The following is a 20,562-nucleotide window of genomic DNA, read 5'->3' on the forward strand; positions in this document are numbered from 1 at the left end:
ACTTTAGATAACGAATGCATGAGCTCAGCCGAGTTCCTCTGCATCTCTCTCTTCACCTTCTGATAAGGAATCGACCGCTGACCGCGCTGGAAGCCTGCAACATAGTAGCAAAGACGACTACTGCAACTCTGTAACGCTGATCCTGCCGCCTTCTCGACTGTTTTCCTGCTTGTGCATGCTGTGGGGGTAGTCTGCCTCCTCTCTGCACCAGAAGCTCCGAAGAAATCTCCCGTGGGTCGACGGAATCTTCCCCCTGCAACCGCAGGCACCAAAAAGCTGCATTACCGGTCCCTTGGGTCTCCTCTCAGCACGACGAGCGAGGTCCCTCGAATCCAGCAACACTGTCCAAGTGACCCCCACAGTCCAGTGACTCTTCAGCCCAAGTTTGGTGGAGGTAAGTCCTTGCCTCACCTCGCTGGGCTGCATTGCTGGGAACCGCGACTTTACAGCTGCTCCGGCCCCTGTGCACTTCCGGCGGAAATCCTTCGTGCACAGCCAAGCCTGGGTCCACGGCACTCTAACCTGCATTGCACGACTTTCTAAGTTGGTCTCCGGCGACGTGGGACTCCTTTGTGCAACTTCGGCGAGCACCGTTTCACGCATCCTCGTAGTGCCTGTTTCTGGCACTTCTCCGGGTGCTACCTGCTTCAGTGAGGGCTCTTTGTCTTGCTCGACGTCACCTCTCTCTGCAGGTCCAATTTGCGACCTCCTGGTCCCCCCTGGGCCCCAGCAGCGTCCAAAAATGCCAAACGCACGATTTGCGTGTAGCAAGGCTTGTTGGCGTCCTTCCGGCGGGAAAACACTTCTGCACGACTTTCCAAGGCGAGAGGGATCCGTCCACCAAAGGGAAAGTCTCTAGCCCCTTTCGTTCCTGCAGAAACCTCAGCTTCTTCTGTCCAGTCGAAGCTTCTTTGCACCCGCAGCTGGCATTTCCTGGGCATCTGCCCATCTCCGACTTGCTTGTGACTTTTGGACTTGGTCCCCTTGTTCCACAGGTACCCTAGATTGGAAATCCCCAGTTGTTGCATTGCTGGTTTGTGTCTTTCCTGCATTATTCCTCTAACACGACTCTTTTGTCCTTAGGGGAACTTTAGTGCACTTTGCACTCACTTTTCAGGGTCTTGGGGAGGGTTATTTTGCTAACTCTCACTATTGTCTAATAGTCCCAGCGACCCTCTACAAGGTCACATAGGTTTGGGGTCCATTCGTGGTTCGCATTCCACTTTTGGAGTATATGGTTTGTGTTGCCCCTATCCCTATGTTTCCCCATTGCATCCTATTGTAACTATACATTGTTTGCACTGTTTTCTAAGACTATACTGCATATTTTTGCTATTGTGTATATATATCTTGTGTATATTTCCTATCCTCTCACAGAGGGTACACTCTAAGATACTTTGGCATATTGTCATAAAAATAAAGTACCTTTATTTTTAGTATAACTGTGTATTGTGTTTTCTTATGATATTGTGCATATGACACTAAGTGGTACTGTAGTAGCTTCACACGTCTCCTAGTTCAGCCTAAGCTGCTCTGCTAAGCTACCATTATCTATCAGCCTAAGCTGCTAGACACCCTATACACTAATAAGGGATAACTGGGCCTGGTGCAAGGTGCAAGTACCCCTTGGTACTCACTACAAGCCAGCCCAACCTCCTACATTGGTTGTGCAGTGGTGGGATAAGTGCTTGAGACTACTTACCACTCTTGTCATTGTACTTTTCATAAGAGAAAAATATACAAAACAAGGTCAGTGTATATACACATAGCCAAAAAAGTTTTGCATTTCCTCTTTTCACTCTTTTCTAAGTGCTGAAAAGTACTTCTAAAACTTTCAAAAAGTTCTTAAAAGTTTAAAAAGTTTTTTCTGTCTTTCCAAAAAGTTCTGAAAACTTTTTTCTTTTTTTTCTATCACTTTAACTCTCTCTAAAAATGTCTGGCACAGGCCAAAATGTTGAACTGTCCAAACTTGCATATGATCACCTTAGCTGGAAAGGAGCAAGGAGTCTCTGCATAGAGAGAGGTTTGAGTGTAGGGAAGAATCCTTCCTTAGAACTGTTAATTAACATGCTTAGAGTACAGGATAAGGCCATAAGTGCCCAATCTGGTGAAAAAGCAGCTAATGGTTCTCAATCTGATCCAGGGACTCCCCCAGGAAAAGGTTCAGGAAAGAAACTTCTCAGCCTGCCCATTACTGGACAGTCTAGCATAGTTGGTACAGAGGTTGAATCACACCATACTGGTGGTGTGCTCTCACATTATACTGTTAGCCAAGCTGTTAGGGTGCCCTCTGTAAGGGACAGGTCTTCTTCTGTTCATTCCCATCATACCTCTGTATCTAGAAATGTCCCTCCCACACACCCTGATGACAGATTGTTAGAAAGGGAGCTCAATAGATTGAGAGTGGAACAAACCAGACTGAAGCTCAAGAAGCAACAGCTGGATTTGGATAGACAGTCTCTAGAATTAGAGAAGGAAAGACAGAAGTTGGGTTTAGAAACCCATGGTGGCAGCAGCAGTATTCCCCATAGTCATCCTGCAAAAGAGCATGATTCCAGGAATCTGCACAAGATAGTTCCCCCTTACAAGGAGGGGGATGACATTAACAAGTGGTTTGCTGCACTTGAGAGGGCCTGTGCTGTACAGGATGTCCCTCAAAGGCAGTGGGCTGCTATCCTATGGCTATCATTTAGTGGAAAGGGTAGGGATAGACTCCTTACTGTGAAAGAAAATGATGCCAATAATTTTACAGTTCTTAAGAATGCACTCCTGGATGGTTATGGCTTAACCACTGAACAGTACAGGATAAAGTTCAGAGAGACCAAAAAGGAGTCTTCACAAGACTGGGTTGATTTCATTGACCATTCAGTGAAGGCCTTGGAGGGGTGGTTACATGGCAGTAAAGTTACTGATTATGAAAGCCTGTATAACACAATCCTGAGAGAGCATATACTTAATAATTGTGTGTCTGATTTGTTGCACCAGTACCTGGTAGACTCTGATCTGACCTCTCCCCAAGAATTGGGAAAGAAGGCAGACAAATGGGTCAGAACAAGGGTGAACAGAAAAGTTCATACAGGGGGTGACAAAGATGGCAATAAGAAGAAAGATGGTGAAAAATCCCAAGATAAGCATGGGGATAAGGGTAAAACCAAAGATCCCACTTCAAATCTTAAACACTCTTCAGAGGGTGGGGATAAAACAAATTCTTCCTCTTCTTCCCAACCTGCACACATTAAAAAGCCTTGGTGCTTTGTGTGTAAAAACAGAGGCCATAGGCCAGGGGATAAGTCCTGTCCAGGTAAACCCCCTGAGCCTACCACCACTAATACATCAAGCTCTAGTGCCCCTAGCAGTAGTGGTACTAGTGGTGGGACTGCTGGCAACAGTCAAGCAAAGGGTGTAGTTGGGTTCACTTATGGGTCCATAGTGGAAACTGATGTAATCAGTCCCAAGACAGTTTCTGTCACACCTAGTGGCATTGGCCTTGCCACACTGGCTGCTTGTCCCCTTACAATGGATAAGTACAGGCAGACAGTTTCAATAAATGGTGTTGAGGCCTTGGCCTACAGGGACACAGGTGCCAGTTTCACTTTGGTGACTGAAAACCTAGTGCACCCTGATCAACACATCATTGGACAACAGTATAAGATTATTGATGTCCATAACTCCACTAAGTTCCTTCCCTTAGCTATAATTCAGTTTAGTTGGGGTGGAGTTACTGGCCCTAAGCAGGTGGTGGTATCACCTAGCTTACCTGTAGACTGTCTCTTAGGTAATGACCTAGAGGCCTCAGGTTGGGCTGATGTAGAGTTTTATGCCCATGCAGCCATGCTGGGCATCCCTGAGGAATTGTTCCCTCTCATTTCAAGTGAAATGAAAAAGCAAAGGAGAGAAGGCCTGAAAACTCAGGATCCCTCTCCATCAACAGGTAAAAAGGGTATCACAGTATCCCCTAACCACCCTACCATTCAGGATACTATTCCTGTGGTGGGAGAAACCTCTCCTGGGGTGGCACCTGTTCCAAGGGAATCATCAGCTGGCAAAGCTGGACTCCCTGAGGTGGAAGTACCTCTCTGTGGGATAACTAACATTGGTGAGAAAAACAGCACCATTTTAGTTAACATGGAGCATCCCTCCAACCCTCCCAGAGAAACTTTAGTGCAGAAACCCTGCACTACCTCACAACACTTAGGACAGCATCCCTGCCCTAGTGTGGAGCTCATAAGACAGCATCCCTGCCCTGCTCCAACTCAAGAGAAACAGCATCCCTGTTCTCTCTTCCAGCCAAATGGACAAAGTTTTTGTCCAGCTATGGCTTTACTGAGACAGCATCCCTGTCTGGCACTTCCATCATTACAAATAGGTTCAGTGGATAATTCCCACTGCTCTAAACTAAAACTTACTGATAGAAACTCTGAAAATACATCTTCACATTGTTGGTTAGCTAAAAAACTTCAAACAGGGTGGTTTACATCCCCACAGGGAAGTAACCATATAGTGGATGATAAAGGGAGTAACCAGTCTATTGCAGAGCTACTCTCTACTTATCACCACTTAGACAATAAAGTCTCAACTGACCAAGGTTAGCCTTATTGTCCTTCGTTTGGGGGGGGGTTGTGTGAGAAGGTAGCCTCTTTCTAGCCTTGTTACCCCCACTTTTGGCCTGTTTGTGAGTGTATGTCAGGGTGTTTGTCACTGTTTTCACTGTCTCACTGGGATCCTGATAGCCAGGCCTCAGTGCTCGTAGTGAAAACACTATGTTTTCAGTATGGTTGTTATGTGTCACTGGGATCCTGCTGGTCAGGACCCCAGTGCTCATAGGTTTGTGGCCTATATGTATGTGTCACTGGGACCCTGTCACACAGGGCCCCAGTGCTCATAGGTGTGCATGTGTATGTTCCCTGTGTGGTGCCTAACTGTCTCACTGAGGCTCTGCTAACCAGAACCTCAGTGGTTATGCTCTCTCATTACTTTCAAATTGTCACTAACAGGCTAGTGACCAATTTTACCAATTTACATTGGCTTACTGGAACACCCTTATAATTCCCTAGTATATGGTACTGAGGTACCCAGGGTATTGGGGTTCCAGGAGATCCCTATGGGCTGCAGCATTTCTTTTGCCACCCATAGGGAGCTCTGACAATTCTTACACAGGCCTGCCACTGCAGCCTGAGTGAAATAACGTCCACGTTATTTCACAGCCATTTTACACTGCACTTAAGTAACTTATAAGTCACCTATATGTCTAACCTTTACCTGGTAAAGGTTAGGTGCAAAGTTACTTAGTGTGAGGGCACCCTGGCACTAGCCAAGGTGCCCCCACATTGTTCAGAGCCAATTCCCTGAACTTTGTGAGTGCGGGGACACAATTACACGCGTGCACTACATATAGGTCACTATCTATATGTAGCTTCACCATGGTAACTCCGAATATGGCCATGTAACATGTCTATGATCATGGAATTGCCCCCTCTATGCCATCCTGGCATTGTTGGTACAATTCCATGATCCCAGTGGTCTGTAGCACAGACCCTGGTACTGCCAGACTGCCCTTCCTGGGGTTTCACTGCAGCTGCTGCTGCTGCCAACCCCTCAGACAGGCAGCTGCCCTCCTGGGGTCCAGCCAGGCCTGGCCCAGGATGGCAGAACAAAGAACTTCCTCTGAGAGAGGGTGTGACACCCTCTCCCTTTGGAAAATGGTGTGAAGGCAGGGGAGGAGTAGCCTCCCCCAGCCTCTGGAAATGCTTTGTTGGGCACAGATGTGCCCAATTCTGCATAAGCCAGTCTACACCGGTTCAGGGACCCCTTAGCCCCTGCTCTGGCGCGAAACTGGACAAAGGAAAGGGGAGTGACCACTCCCCTGACCTGCACCTCCCCTGGGAGGTGTCCAGAGCTCCTCCAGTGTGCTCCAGACCTCTGCCATCTTGGAAACAGAGGTGCTGCTGGCACACTGGACTGCTCTGAGTGGCCAGTGCCACCAGGTGACGTCAGAGACTCCTGCTGATAGGCTCCTTCAGGTGTTAGTAGCCTATCCTCTCTCCTAGGTAGCCAAACCCTCTTTTCTGGCTATTTAGGGTCTCTGTCTCTGGGGAAACTTTAGATAACGAATGCATGAGCTCAGCCGAGTTCCTCTGCATCTCTCTCTTCACCTTCTGATAAGGAATCGACCGCTGACCGCGCTGGAAGCCTGCAACATAGTAGCAAAGACGACTACTGCAACTCTGTAACGCTGATCCTGCCGCCTTCTCGACTGTTTTCCTGCTTGTGCATGCTGTGGGGGTAGTCTGCCTCCTCTCTGCACCAGAAGCTCCGAAGAAATCTCCCGTGGGTCGACGGAATCTTCCCCCTGCAACCGCAGGCACCAAAAAGCTGCATTACCGGTCCCTTGGGTCTCCTCTCAGCACGACGAGCGAGGTCCCTCGAATCCAGCAACACTGTCCAAGTGACCCCCACAGTCCAGTGACTCTTCAGCCCAAGTTTGGTGGAGGTAAGTCCTTGCCTCACCTCGCTGGGCTGCATTGCTGGGAACCGCGACTTTGCAGCTGCTCCGGCCCCTGTGCACTTCCGGCGGAAATCCTTCGTGCACAGCCAAGCCTGGGTCCACGGCACTCTAACCTGCATTGCACGACTTTCTAAGTTGGTCTCCGGCGACGTGGGACTCCTTTGTGCAACTTCGGCGAGCACCGTTTCACGCATCCTCGTAGTGCCTGTTTCTGGCACTTCTCCGGGTGCTACCTGCTTCAGTGAGGGCTCTTTGTCTTGCTCGACGTCACCTCTCTCTGCAGGTCCAATTTGCGACCTCCTGGTCCCCCCTGGGCCCCAGCAGCGTCCAAAAATGCCAAACGCACGATTTGCGTGTAGCAAGGCTTGTTGGCGTCCTTCCGGCGGGAAAACACTTCTGCACGACTTTCCAAGGCGAGAGGGATCCGTCCACCAAAGGGAAAGTCTCTAGCCCCTTTCGTTCCTGCAGAAACCTCAGCTTCTTCTGTCCAGTCGAAGCTTCTTTGCACCCGCAGCTGGCATTTCCTGGGCATCTGCCCATCTCCGACTTGCTTGTGACTTTTGGACTTGGTCCCCTTGTTCCACAGGTACCCTAGATTGGAAATCCCCAGTTGTTGCATTGCTGGTTTGTGTCTTTCCTGCATTATTCCTCTAACACGACTCTTTTGTCCTTAGGGGAACTTTAGTGCACTTTGCACTCACTTTTCAGGGTCTTGGGGAGGGTTATTTTGCTAACTCTCACTATTGTCTAATAGTCCCAGCGACCCTCTACAAGGTCACATAGGTTTGGGGTCCATTCGTGGTTCGCATTCCACTTTTGGAGTATATGGTTTGTGTTGCCCCTATCCCTATGTTTCCCCATTGCATCCTATTGTAACTATACATTGTTTGCACTGTTTTCTAAGACTATACTGCATATTTTTGCTATTGTGTATATATATCTTGTGTATATTTCCTATCCTCTCACAGAGGGTACACTCTAAGATACTTTGGCATATTGTCATAAAAATAAAGTACCTTTATTTTTAGTATAACTGTGTATTGTGTTTTCTTATGATATTGTGCATATGACACTAAGTGGTACTGTAGTAGCTTCACACGTCTCCTAGTTCAGCCTAAGCTGCTCTGCTAAGCTACCATTATCTATCAGCCTAAGCTGCTAGACACCCTATACACTAATAAGGGATAACTGGGCCTGGTGCAAGGTACAAGTACCCCTTGGTACTCACTACAAGCCAGCCCAACCTCCTACAACCGCCACCCCATTATGTGCGACTTGAGCGTCACAAGAAGTGATGCTCCGGTGGCACTAGGGGCTTGTAAATATGTCCCTTTGTGTCTTACATGAAACTGTTGTGGTATGGATGAGATGTATAGATGACCTGTTCTTGATTTAGAAAGGAGGTGCTTCATTCACAAACTCACTAGTGACATTTTAGTTAGAACTTCTAATAATATAGAAACTGTGGAAATATCATGTAACATGTGAAATGATGCAATATAACCCAGTCCTTTTCGATTCACATTCCGTCATGGTGCCCCAAGGCTGAGGGAGGAGGGGGGAAAGCACATTCTTTTTTTTTAAAATAGATGAGCCACTTATTGACCCAGGGTACCATATCCCCCAGGGCCTAGCATGCATATTTTTTAAAAGAAAAAAAATAACAGGGGCCCTCCGAGCCAGGTATTGGCCCCAGGGAAGTCCATCCCACAGGGCTGCTAACCAATATTGCTCCTGTCTCAGGCAGGAGGATAAGCAAACAACCCTACCTATGAAAGTGCAGGAAAGGAACAGGGAATGGGCTCCCTCAGCGAGAGGAATTGGGTTTCTGCCAGGCAAAAAGTATTTCACTGTTGCTGGCTCCCATGGGCACCCAGGATGGGCCTTGTGCCTTCCACAAGCCCCCAACATGATGTGAAGTTGCCCGGGTGGAACTGAAGCACCGACAAAACACAGGCCAAATGACATAGTTGCACATGAGTGGGCTCCCCGCGCTGCCTTCCGACAACAAAATATAGGTTTTGAGTGCCCCAAGTGGGCCTGTGGCACCCGGCAAAAACAAAAGACAAAAATAAAAAAGCGCAGTCATTTTGAAAGTGCTCAGAACTGCAGCTGTATCCTCTTCTATGACTGCATTTTGTGGCCCTAATAGGCAGCAATCATATGTTGTGTCTTATGGTTAGATTGTAAGTGGCTGGCTAACAGCTGTCAGCACCTGAAAGGGTGCAGAGGAGAGGAACCTTGGTTGTTCTATCCCAGCTAATTTCATATAGTCATCTAACATGCTCCCTTTTCAATGCCTGTGATTTTGCACATCTGCACACACAATTTGGTTCTTTCAGATAACATAGGCAGCTGCCATTTTTGCAGCTTGCAGATTGGAGACAATTGGGCACCTACAACTCCGTCTACCCTCAATAGCATTTTAGATGGTAGGAAAGTAACTTATAATTTTTCTCTATGAACTACCAATGACTGATCATTCAGAACTTTGTGCTTGTATTGCTGACTATAAGCCAGATGCTCTGTTTTGTACTAGAACATGGCTGAATGAGTTTTCATTGTATGTGATAGTGCAGGTTTCACCTGATGAGTACTGCCTTTTAAGACATGATGGTCTGGAGGGCTCGGGGGAGGATTTTCAATTTGTTTAAACCTGTATTCTCCGGTTATATGGAGCACATAGATATTCCAGATTGTGAGGGTATGATTTTTGGGTTGTCGGGTGATTTAATTTATCACTTCCTCTGACCCAACAAGTCATTGGCGCTCATCAATAGCTAGACCATCCCTCCTATAATGAAGAGTGCCAATTTTACTGTTTTGGGTGATCTTAACTTTCATTTTCATTTTAATAGTAGCCTGGTGTCATCCATTGTTGACAATTTTCAGGCCCTAGGCCTGCTGTAACTGATATATACTTCTACCCATTCAGCGGGACATAATCTAGATCCCGTTTTTTCTCATTTGTCTTCTCTTTTGGTTGACACTCCTATACCTCTATTTTGGTCTCACCTTTTTTATGTTCCTACAACAATCCACATTAAAGGTGTTAAACCACTAATTTCAGGTTCTACCACAGTGTTAAGACAATAGGCTATTTTTAATTCTGAAGTCTTCTGCTCCTATTTACAGGACGAGGGCCCAGAGATCTTTGGTACTCTGGAGGAAGATACAAGGGCAATGAACTCATGGATCTGACATTCCCTTAGAATGTTATGGAGACTCCGCTCATTCAGCAGAATGTCTTTTGGGATGACTTTTCAATTCATTTTTTTTCTTCCTGGATCCATTTTATTGTGGAAGGGTTATCCACCTCTTGTGATGTGCTGAAAACGAAGAGGAACTTCTCTGTAATACTTGAAGCAAGTGTATTTATTTTATGGCTGGGGAAGCCTGTCCTTCAGGCTTTATAACTGTTCAATTTTCTTCTTCGTAGTCCTCACACAAATTTGTGTGTCTAAAAATGGGGTCAAAGAGTGGTCTGTTTTGTTATCCATGCTCACATTGAGTACTTCTTTCTCTTAATCCAAATAAAGAATCACTGTTTCTTTGCCTCACCAGCAGAACTACTTGTCCTCCAGTATAAGTCATCCTTAGTGTATCTCTGGCTCCGTGAATTCTTAAACCACTGGTCTACATGCTTGCCTTCTTTGTAGAGTGGCAACTGGTAAGTCCTGATACAGAAGGGCAGTGCTATCTTCATGCTGAATGGATGTCATGGATTTGACATGAGTCAGAATTCTCTGTTTAAGTAGGGAGCTGAGCCCTATGACAAGGTTGTCTCTAGGGCACCTATAATTGTGCACTTGTCTCTGGCCATCCCCTTTGTGTCCTTTCAGCTCCAATGTGGAAATAAGGATGCTGCTTAAGTATCCCTCTGAACTATTCTGTTATGCAATATCTATGTTGTCCCTTAGTAACTTCTCCCAAGTCACAAACACAAATGTTATCATGTTTCAACTTGTATTCCAGGTCTTCACATTTGACTGCCTTAGGCTTCTAGGAGACATATAGTTGAAATAAATTGTCATGTACTGTAACTGCTTTATGTGGATTTCAACCGGAGATGTATATTGTGCATGTAAGCCTGCACTTCAGCTAAGCCTTAACTAATGTCTGCTCTAATTTGTGTGCATCTGACTACTAGCGATTAGTCGAACTCAGATTTCAACCCTGACATGCAAAAACACGGCAATTTCTTCTTGGTCTAATCTATGGGTAGTGTGAGACTTAGGTGTCTTTATTACCTTCACTCCACAGTACTAAGAGAGTAATCCTAAATTTACTGTATTGTTTTTTATTTGCGTTTAGACACATTGGTTCTGTCAGCTGTGGGATTGCTACAGAATTCCTGGTGTTAGCGATAACTTTAGTTATCAGGAATGAAAGGCCAACATTATTGTGTTGCTACTTTGCTGCCCTAAGCAATTGGTTCTGTTTGCTGATCAAGGACTAGACATTTTACAGCATTTAATTCAATCCAGTGTCCACACAGATTTGTTGTCATCTTAAATTAGCCACCAGAGTCAACAGTGAGCTGTTTTGGCAGCGGTGGAGCAAAGCACTATAGAAATGCTCCTTGGTGGAAGACATTTTGAGCTGGTGGATTTTGCATCTAAACGTGGTTTGTACCTAAATGGGATTTTTGCTCCTTAATGTATTTTTCCATCTTACATGTTTCTACAAATATTCTGATCTAGATAAGGGTGAATGGAAAGGCAATTAATTAAAGCCAATTAAAGGGACATCCTGATGATTCACTTTGGAATGACCAAATATGCCAACCATCAACCTATAATTGGATCCAGGATCTCAGCATAGCAAGCATCTCACCACCGCTTTCACTCATACACACCCTGTGACTCATCCTAATGCTCCTCCATTCACAAACTCCCCTCAGCCATCCTGCTTCTCCCAGTACTGGATGAAGACTGGAGCACTGGGGATGTCCGTCACCTGGACCTACCTTGTCTCATGCACAGCTTTGTGTATCTGAAATCAGCAGGTTGACGCGCAGTATGACAGGCAGTCCAGCAATTGGGACAGACTGAGGCCCATACTTATACTTTTTTAGCGCCGCATTTGCGCCGCTTTTTGACGTAAAATACTTATGTATTTTGTAAGTTTGGGTTGCTGTTGCGTCAAAAAGGACGCAACTGCGGTGCTTAAAACAGTATAAATATGGGCCAGTGGGGGTCATTCTGACCCCGGCGGTCCGAGACCGCCGGGGCCAGGGTCGGCGGGAGCACTGCCGACAGACCGGCGGTGCCCCGCAGGGCATTCTGACCTCGGCGGTTCGTCCGCGGTCAGATGCGGGAAACCGGCGGTCTCCCGACAGTTTCCCGCTGCCCTGCAGAATCCTCTATGGCGGCGGAGCGCGCTCCGTCGCCATGGGGATTCTGACACCCCCTACCGCCATCCTGTTCCTGGCGGGTCTCCCGCCAGGGACAGGATGGCGGTAGGGGGTGCCGCGGGGCCCCCTGCAGTGCCCATGCCCATGGCATGGGCACTGCAGGGGCCCCCGTAAGAGGGCCCCACAAAGTATTTCAGTGTCTGCTATGCAGACACTGAAATACGCGACTGGTGCCACTGCACCCGTGGCACCTTCCCTCTACGCCGGCTCAATTCTGAGCCGGCGTCCTCGTGGGAAGGTTGATTTGCCCTGGGCTGGCGGGCGGCCTTTTGGCGGCCGCCCGCCAGCCCAGGGCAAATCCCAAAATACCCTCAGTGGTCTTTCGACCGCGGAGCGGTATTTTGGTGGGGGAACTTAAGGCCGCCGGCCGAGGTTAGAATCACCCCCAGTATGTCTTAAGAATGCTGACAGGCCCTCGCATCATACCAGGAAACCACTCCAATATTGTTGATAAGGTGAAGCATGTAGGGCCTTGGAAGAAAGCCAGAATAACCACTAGCACCCATCAGTATCCCGTCTATCTTGTACTAGAAACAATTCAATACACTAGAACTACATTTTGACCTTAGTAATGAGATCTTGGAGGCCATAAGTAAATAAACTGTAAACTTCTTGAAATGGGAGATGTACTGAAAGTTCAAATGTTTAATTTCCAAAACATCTTCACTGATCAATTTCTCCATGTAATCCCGATCCTTTGTACTAAATATGTGCTCTTTTGTGCAATGTTGTGAATCTGTTCTTCAGTAAACTGCCATATAAATGTCCTCATGTACAGCACTCTCATACCCATTAGGACGTATTTGCCTATTTGAAAAAATGTAAAATTAAATAAATAAATGTTGCACCAAACATAGATTTGCAATTAAAAGTGATTTAAACATAAATATGAGTTAAATGTGTTTTCCTACCTCAATTTGACTTTTGCCCCTTCAAGACTTTTCTCACACCGATTTCACCATTTGGTGATTTGTGCTCTTAAAAGTGGTTCACCATTTTGTATCTTGTTGGGCAAAGGGTGATTTTGCAATTAAATGGGATATTGTACCTAAATGGGATTTTGCTCCAAAATGTTAATCCTATTTACTTAGCAACATGTAACATTGAGCCAGATGTAGCAAAGTTGGGAATTGCGACTTGCAATTTGCGAGTCGGAGCGACTCGCAAATTGCAAGTCGCAATTTCCAATGCAGAACGGTGTCTCAGACACCGTCTGCGACTCGCTATGGGGTCGCAATGACCCACCTCATCAATATTCATGAGGTGGGTCGCAAATTGCAGCCCCATAGCGAGTCTAGGCACTCGCAAACATGGAGGCCTGCTGTAGTCAGCAGACCTCCATGTTCGTGACTGCTTTTAAATAAAGCAGTTTTTTTTTTTTTTAAGTGTAGCCCGTTTTCCTTAAAGGAAACCACTACCCACACTGAAAAAATATTTGTGGGTCCATTCACAAAGTGGAAGGGGTCCCATGGGGACCCCTTCCAATTTGCGAGTGGGTCACCATCCACTTGAAGTGGATGGTAACTGGGACACCATTTGCGACCGCATCTGCGGTCGCAAATGGTATTGCATGCCACTCCGAATCGCGAATAGGAAGGGAACACCCCTTCCTATTTGCGATTCTGAAATGCATATTGCGAGTCGGTACCGACTCGCAATATGCATTTCTGCATAGGGAAACGCGATTAGCGAGTCACAAACGGCAATTTTTGCCGTTTGGGAGTCGCTATCCGTTTCCTGAATCTGGCCCATTGTTCTTGCCAACAAATCTAAATTAAATCACATTTCCTGTCAGATCTGACTCTGAGACAGCACATGAGAGATGTTATTTCCATTCTCACCCCGCCCTCCAATTCCCCACTGGACTATCCAAAACTACCCTCATTTACCGCAAGTGCTCATCCCTGACTTGGAAATCTTAGTCAGTGACAAATACCACAATCTCAGACTGAAATCCACTGAATCTGGTCTATTATTTTTCCGTTATACCTACTCTCTTTGAACAACGCATTGGGTTTTTTCTCAAAGCTACACATCCCTGCGTATGAAAAATCAGAATGTCATGATTCAATCTTGAGCTCAATCCTTAGCTATCAGCCCCGTTTCTTATATATTTTGTGCTAGGAAAATGTTGAAAGCTTGTACTTAGGCGAGAAACGTTAACAATGACACAACATTTATTATCACTATGTTACCACTCTTTAGGCCTTCACTACATCACACACTTCCAAATTATCAATTACACAACCCTGAACCGCTTCTGTGCTGCTGACGTAATGGTTACGTCCTGTGGCACAGTGCTCCTGTGCTGAGGACGTAACCATTACGTCCTCGGCCTGGAGCCGGGACGGAGTGCTAACCCTGCCTCCGTGGGGTTCCCTCCCACCCCCCCAAGGCAGGGATGGAAGGGGAAGCCCTTCTCCTTCCACCCCGACCCCCCCTGACCCCACCAGTGATGTCTAATGACATCAGCGCGCCTCATCAGAGGCCACTTCCCCATCGCGCTGGAAGTTCAGCTTCCAGCGCGATCGGAAGAGAAATGCAAAGCATTTCTCTTCCGATCATGTGATGGGGTCCTGAGAGGCTTCAAAAGGAAGGAAAGGAATTTCCTTCTGTTTGAAGTCTCTCAGAGCATTTCAAAAGCCGGATTGTAAAGCAATCCGGCTTTTGAAATGCCCACTAGACACCAGGGATTTCTTTCAAAATTGAAACTGGCATGAGGGGAGCGACCCCTTGGGCAAGGGTCGCTCTCCAGGGGGGCAATATTTTTAAAGGCCTTAGGCACCAGGGATCATTTTTTTGTTTGTTTTTTAGTTGGGTAGCGACCCTTTAGGAAGGGGTCGCTCCCTAGAGGGTAAATTATATTTAGGCCATTTCTGCCCCCCTTGGGGGCAGATCGGTCTATTTTTATGAGGCCAGTCTGCCCCCAAGGGGGGGAAGAAACCACTAGACACCAGGGAGTTTTTTTTTTATGGCAAATTAACGGAAGGGGAGCGTCCCCTTAGGCAAGGGTCGCTCCCTGGGGGGGGGAATTTATTTTAGGCCATTTCTGCCCCTGGGGAGCAGAATCCACTAGGCGCCAAGGATCATTTTTTTAGTTTATTTTTTTTGTGTTCCTTTTGTTTTTGTTTTGAGTTGGGGAGCGACCCCTTAGGCAAGGGTCACTCCCTAGGGGGCAAATTATATTTAGGCCATTTCTGTCCCCTTGGGGGCAGATTGGCTTATTTTTATGAGGACAGTCTGCCCCCAAGGGGGGCAGAAACCACTAGACACCAGGGAGTTTATTTTTTTTACGCCAAATTCACAGAAGGGGAGCAACCCCTTAGGCAAGGGTGGCTCCCCGGGGGGTAAATTTATTTTAGGCCATTTCTGCCCCCCCGAGGGCAGAGCGGCCTATTGTTATTAGGGGGGCAGAAGCCTCTAGGCGCCAGGGATATTTTTTTGTTTTTTTTTGTTTTGTTTTTTAGAGGTGGGGATCGACCCCTTAGCCAAGGGTCGCTCCCCTGGGGGGCACATTGTATTTAGACTATTTCTGCTCCCCTTGGGGGCAGATCGGCCGATTTTTGTTAGGTCAATCTGCTCCCAAGAGGGGCAGAAACCACTAGGCACCGGGGAATTTTTTTTTTGCGCCAATGTCACGAAAGGGGAGCGACTCCTTAGGCAAGGGTCGCTCCCCAGGTGGTGTGGGGGGGTGAGGGCAATTTTATTTTAGGCTGTTTCTATTGTTACTAGGCCGATCTTCTCCCAGGGGGGCAGAAGCCTCTAGGCGCCAGGGACACATTGTTTTTTTTGTTTTTTAGAGGTTGGGAGCAACCCCTTAGCAAAGGCCGCTCCCCAGGGGGGTGGGGGCGCACATTTATTTTAGGCCATTTCTGCCCCCCCCGGGGGCAGATTGGCCTATTGTTATTAGGCCGTTCTGCCCCCAGGGGGCAGAAGCCTCTAGGCGCCAGGAATACATTTTTAGGGGATTTTTGTTTTGTTTTGTTTTGTTTTTTAGAGGTGGGGAGCGACCCCTTAGGCAAGGGTCGCTCCCCTGGGGGGAGCAAATTTATTTGAGGACTTTTCTGCCCCGCCCCCGGGGCCAGATCGGCCTATTGTTATTAGGCCGATCTGCTATCAGGTGTGGCAGAAACCTCTAGGCGCCAGGGATCAACACTTTTTTTTGTTGTTGTTGTTTTTTCGACCCCTTAGTCAAGGTTCGCTCCCCTGGGGGGGCAAATCTGCCGATTTTTGTTAGGCCACTCTGCCATGGGGGCAGAAACCATTTAGGCACCAAGGATTGGTGTGTGTGTATGCGTGTGTTTTCTTTAGGGGGGCAGCCCCTTGGATATGGGTCGCTCCTCATGGGGGCACATTACTGTTGGCCATATCTGCCCCCCATTGGGGGAAGATGGGCCTATTTTTGGAAGGCCCATCTGCCCCCAAGGGGGACAGAAAGCCCACCAGAGGCCAGGGAAGTTTTTTTTTCAAAAATAAGAGGGTGGGGGTATGGCCATACCCCCACCCCAAATGATTGGGGCCAAAATTACCCCTGATCCACAACTCTGGGGGCAGAAAGTCTACTAGATGCCAGGGAATGAAAAAATATCTATATATTGGGATGGTGGCTACCAACCAGTATGGGCCTGGTTAAGCCCCCACCTCAACTGAGGGGGGTAACAGCCTTTCAGCTCTGCCCTGCATTTTAAAACATCTTATCCCACAGCAAGCAAGAAGACATTTGATTATTTTGGGTTTTAGTGTTAAATTTGGGCCATGAGAGCTTGGCTTACTCTCCAAATCGTCCCACTTGGAATGGTAAGGGCTGCACTTTATGGACTTTGGGACGCTGCCATGTAGAAAAATCCACAAGACCTAGACACATCTGAAAACTAAACATCTGGGTGATTCCAGGGTGGTGTGTTTCACATGCACCCGCACCATTTTTGTACCCACAATCCCCTGCAAACCTCCAACTTTGCTGGATATCACACATTTTTCCCACGTTTTTGTGATGGAACCTTCCGGAATCTGCAGGAATCCACAAAATTCCTACCACCCAGCATTGTCTCATCTATACCGATAAAAATTCTGCCTCACTTCTCAGCCTAAAAATTTTATTTTTCAAACTGCCCATTTGGACCTCATTAGGTTCCCCCCCAATATCGACATGTTTTTGGCTCTTCCCTTTCACAAGCACTTGGCCCACCTACACAAATGAGGTAGCATTTTTACCGGGAGACTTAGGGGAACATTGGGTGGTATGAAATGTGTCCCAGTGCGGTAATCCCACACAGAAATGTGGGAAAACTGTGTTTTTTTAGCTAAGTTTGAGGTTTGCTGAGGATTCTGGTTAAGAAAACATTGGGGGATCTGCGCAAGTCACACCTCACTGGATTCCCTTGGATGTCTAGTTTTAAGAAATGTCTAGGTTTGTTAGATTTCCCTAGAAGGCTGCTGAGCCCAGGGCCAAAAACACAGGTGCCCCCGGCAAAAACAGGTAGTTTTGTATTTGATAATTTTGATGTGTCCAGATAGTGTTTTGGGGCATTTCCTTTCGCGGCAGTAGGCCCACCCACAAAAGTGCGGTACCATTTTTATCAGGAGTCTTGGGGGAATGCTGGGTGGAAGGAAATTTGTGGCTTCTCTCGGATTCCAGAACTTTCTGTCACCGAAATGAGAGGAAAAGCTGTTTTTTCTGCCAAATTTTGAGGTTTGCAAAGGATTCTGGGTAACAGAACCTGGTCAGAGCCCCACAAGTCACCCCATCTTGGATTCCCCTAGGTTTCTAGTTTTAAAAAATGCAGTGATTTGGTAGGTTTCCCTTGGTGCCGGCTGAGCTAGAGGCCAACATCTACAGGTAGGCAGTTTGTAAAAAACACCTCTATTTTCTGTGAAAAAATGTGATGTGTCCACGTTGTGTTTTGGGCCATTTCCTTTCGTGGACACTAGGCCTACCCAAACAAGTGAGGTACCATTTGTATCGGCAGACTTGGGGGAACGCTGGGTGGAAGGACATTTGTGGCTCCTCTCAGATTCCAGAACTTTCTGTCACCGAAATGAGAGGAAAAAGTTTTTTTTGGGCCACATTTTGAGGTTTGCAAAGGATTCTGGGTAACAGAATCTGGTCAGAGCCCCACAAGTCACCCCATCTTGGATTCCCCTAGGTGTCTAGTTTTCAAAAATGCACTGACTTGGTAGGTTTCCCTTGGTGCCGGCTGAGCTAGAGGCCAAAATCTACAGGTAGGCAGTTTGTAAAAAACACCTCTATTTTCTGTGAAAAAATGTGATGTGTCCACGTTGTGTTTTGGGCCATTTCCTTTCGTGCGCACTAGGCCTACCCAAACAAGTGAGGTACCATTTTTATCGGCAGACTTGGGGGAACGCTGGGTGGAAGGACATTTGTGGCTCCTCTCAGATTCCAGAACTTTCTGTCACCGAAATGAGAGGAAAAAGTTTTTTTTTGGCCACATTTTGAGGTTTGCAAAGGATTCTGGGTAACATAACCTGGTCAGAGCCCCACAAGTCACCCCATCTTGGATTCCCCTAGGTGATTTGGTAGGTTTCCCCAGGTGCCGGCTGAGCTAGAGGCCAAAATCCACAGCTAGGCACTTTGCAAAAAACAGCTCTGTTTTCTTTGTGAAAATGTGCTGTGTCCACGTAGTGTTTTGGGGCATTTCCTGTCGCCGGTGCTAAGCCTATCCACGCAAGTGAGGAACCATTTTTATTGGGAGACGTGGGGGAACACAGAATAGCAAAATAAGTGTTATTGCCCCTTGTCTTTCTCTACATTTGTTCCTTCCAAATGTAAGACAGAGTGTAAAAAAGACATCTATTTGAGAAATGCCCTGTAATTCACATGCAAGTATGGGCACCCCGTAATTCGGAGATGTGCAAACAACCACTACTTCTCAACACCTTATCTTGTTGCCATTTTGGAAATACAAAGGTTTTCCTGATAACTATTTTTCACTTTTTCTATTTCACCAAATGAATTGCTGTATACCCGGTATAGAATAAAAACCCATTGCAAGGTGCAGCTCATTTATTGGCTCTGGGTACCTAGGGTTCTTGATGAACCTACAAGCCTATAGATCCCCGCAACCAGATGAGTCCCGCTGATGTAATGGTATATTGCTTTCAAAGATCTGACATCGCAGGAAAAAGTTACATAGTAAAACGTGCAGAAAAAAGGCTGTTTTTTTCACCTCAATTTCAATATTTGTTTATTTCAGCTGTTATTTTCTGTAGGAAACACTTGTATTATCTACACAAATGACCCCTTGCTGAATTCAGAATTTTGTCTACTTTTCAGAAATGTTTAGCTTTCTGGGATCCAGCATTGGTTTCTTACCCATTTCGGTCACTAACTGGAAGGAGGCTGAAAGCACAAAAAATAGTAAAAATGGGGTATGTCCCAGTAAAATGTCAAAATTGTATTGAAAAATGGGGTTTTCTAATTCAAGTCTGCCTGTTACTGAAGGGAAGATGGGGATCTTGCCACTGCAAACCCTTTGTTGATGCCGCTTTCAGGGGAAAAACCACAAGCCGCCTTCTGCAGCCCTTTTTCCCATTTTTTGGGAAAAAAATAAATTTTCTATGTATTTTGGCTAATTTCTTGGTCTCCTTCAGGGGAACCCACAAAGTCTGGGTACCGCTAGAATCCCTGGAATGTTGTAAAAAAAGGATGCAAATTTGGCGTGGGTAGCTTATGTGAACAAAAAGTTATGAGGGCCTAAGTGTGAACTGCCATAAAAAGCCAAAAAACGGCTCGGCACAGGAGGGGAAAAGGCCTGGCAGTGACGGGATTAAGTAATAAAAACAGGTAATTTAATGACAGCAGGAGTGATGGACCAAAGCTAAACCTAAAATACAGTCATGAGCAAAACCCGCTGCATTTCATTAGCCACCACATCCTTTTAATACAGCTTCCTGCTGTCAACCAAACTCCTGGTCTGTCCATAAAGAATTAAACAGCAGCAGACAAAAAAATAACTCTTCGTGGAATAACACACATATGATATGTGCTCACTCACTTCATACTTCCTTATTGCAGCTCACCATCTAAGAGAGCACAGATCTCATATCTTCTGTACATAATAAGCTGTTTGACATCAAACTAAAACCTTATAAACCAAATTTCTCCTATAAGCATTTTTCTCAAACGAATAACTCTCCTATGACCCTACCCTTTACACCTTCCTCAACAGCACTATTCCTGTAAAGCCCACACTAAATGTAGTGTTTCAGAGCATTCTCTGCTGTGCTTATTACCGTAACACTCCACATACCTAAATACTCGTTGAGTAAAGAAAACATATCCTATCACCCACACCAATCAACTCTTGAAGAATCACCGAAACATCATATTCATCTACTCTCCTGAAATGTAGATCTGCACCTTTATTGCAATTTTCATATTTGCTGCCTTTCGAGGCATCCATTTTAGTCTATTACACTTTTGAAAGCGCAAGAAGTACTTTAAATGCAACCTGATTACACTATAAACTCCTCATTCCAATGACTTATTGGGGGTCATTACGACCTAGGCAGTCTTTTCGCAAGACCGCTGAGGTACCGCCGTGCTGAAGACCGCCAGTGGTGGCGGTCTTCTGCGCCACGTATTGTGACCGTTGGCAGCCCGCCGTCCTTTTTCGTATGG

The 20,562-nt window shown here is 46.4% G+C and overlaps 1 protein-coding gene across 1 annotated transcript in view; it reads right to left on the reverse strand.

Moving 5' to 3' along the window:
* LOC138284408 (intestinal mucin-like protein) overlaps window positions 1-20,562 on the reverse strand; it is a 362,338-nt gene that overhangs the window by 62,613 nt on the left and 279,163 nt on the right. The window lies entirely within an intron of this gene.

This window comes from Pleurodeles waltl, chromosome 3_1 (assembly GCF_031143425.1).
Source record: "Pleurodeles waltl isolate 20211129_DDA chromosome 3_1, aPleWal1.hap1.20221129, whole genome shotgun sequence".
Lineage (NCBI taxonomy): Eukaryota > Metazoa > Chordata > Amphibia > Caudata > Salamandridae > Pleurodeles > Pleurodeles waltl.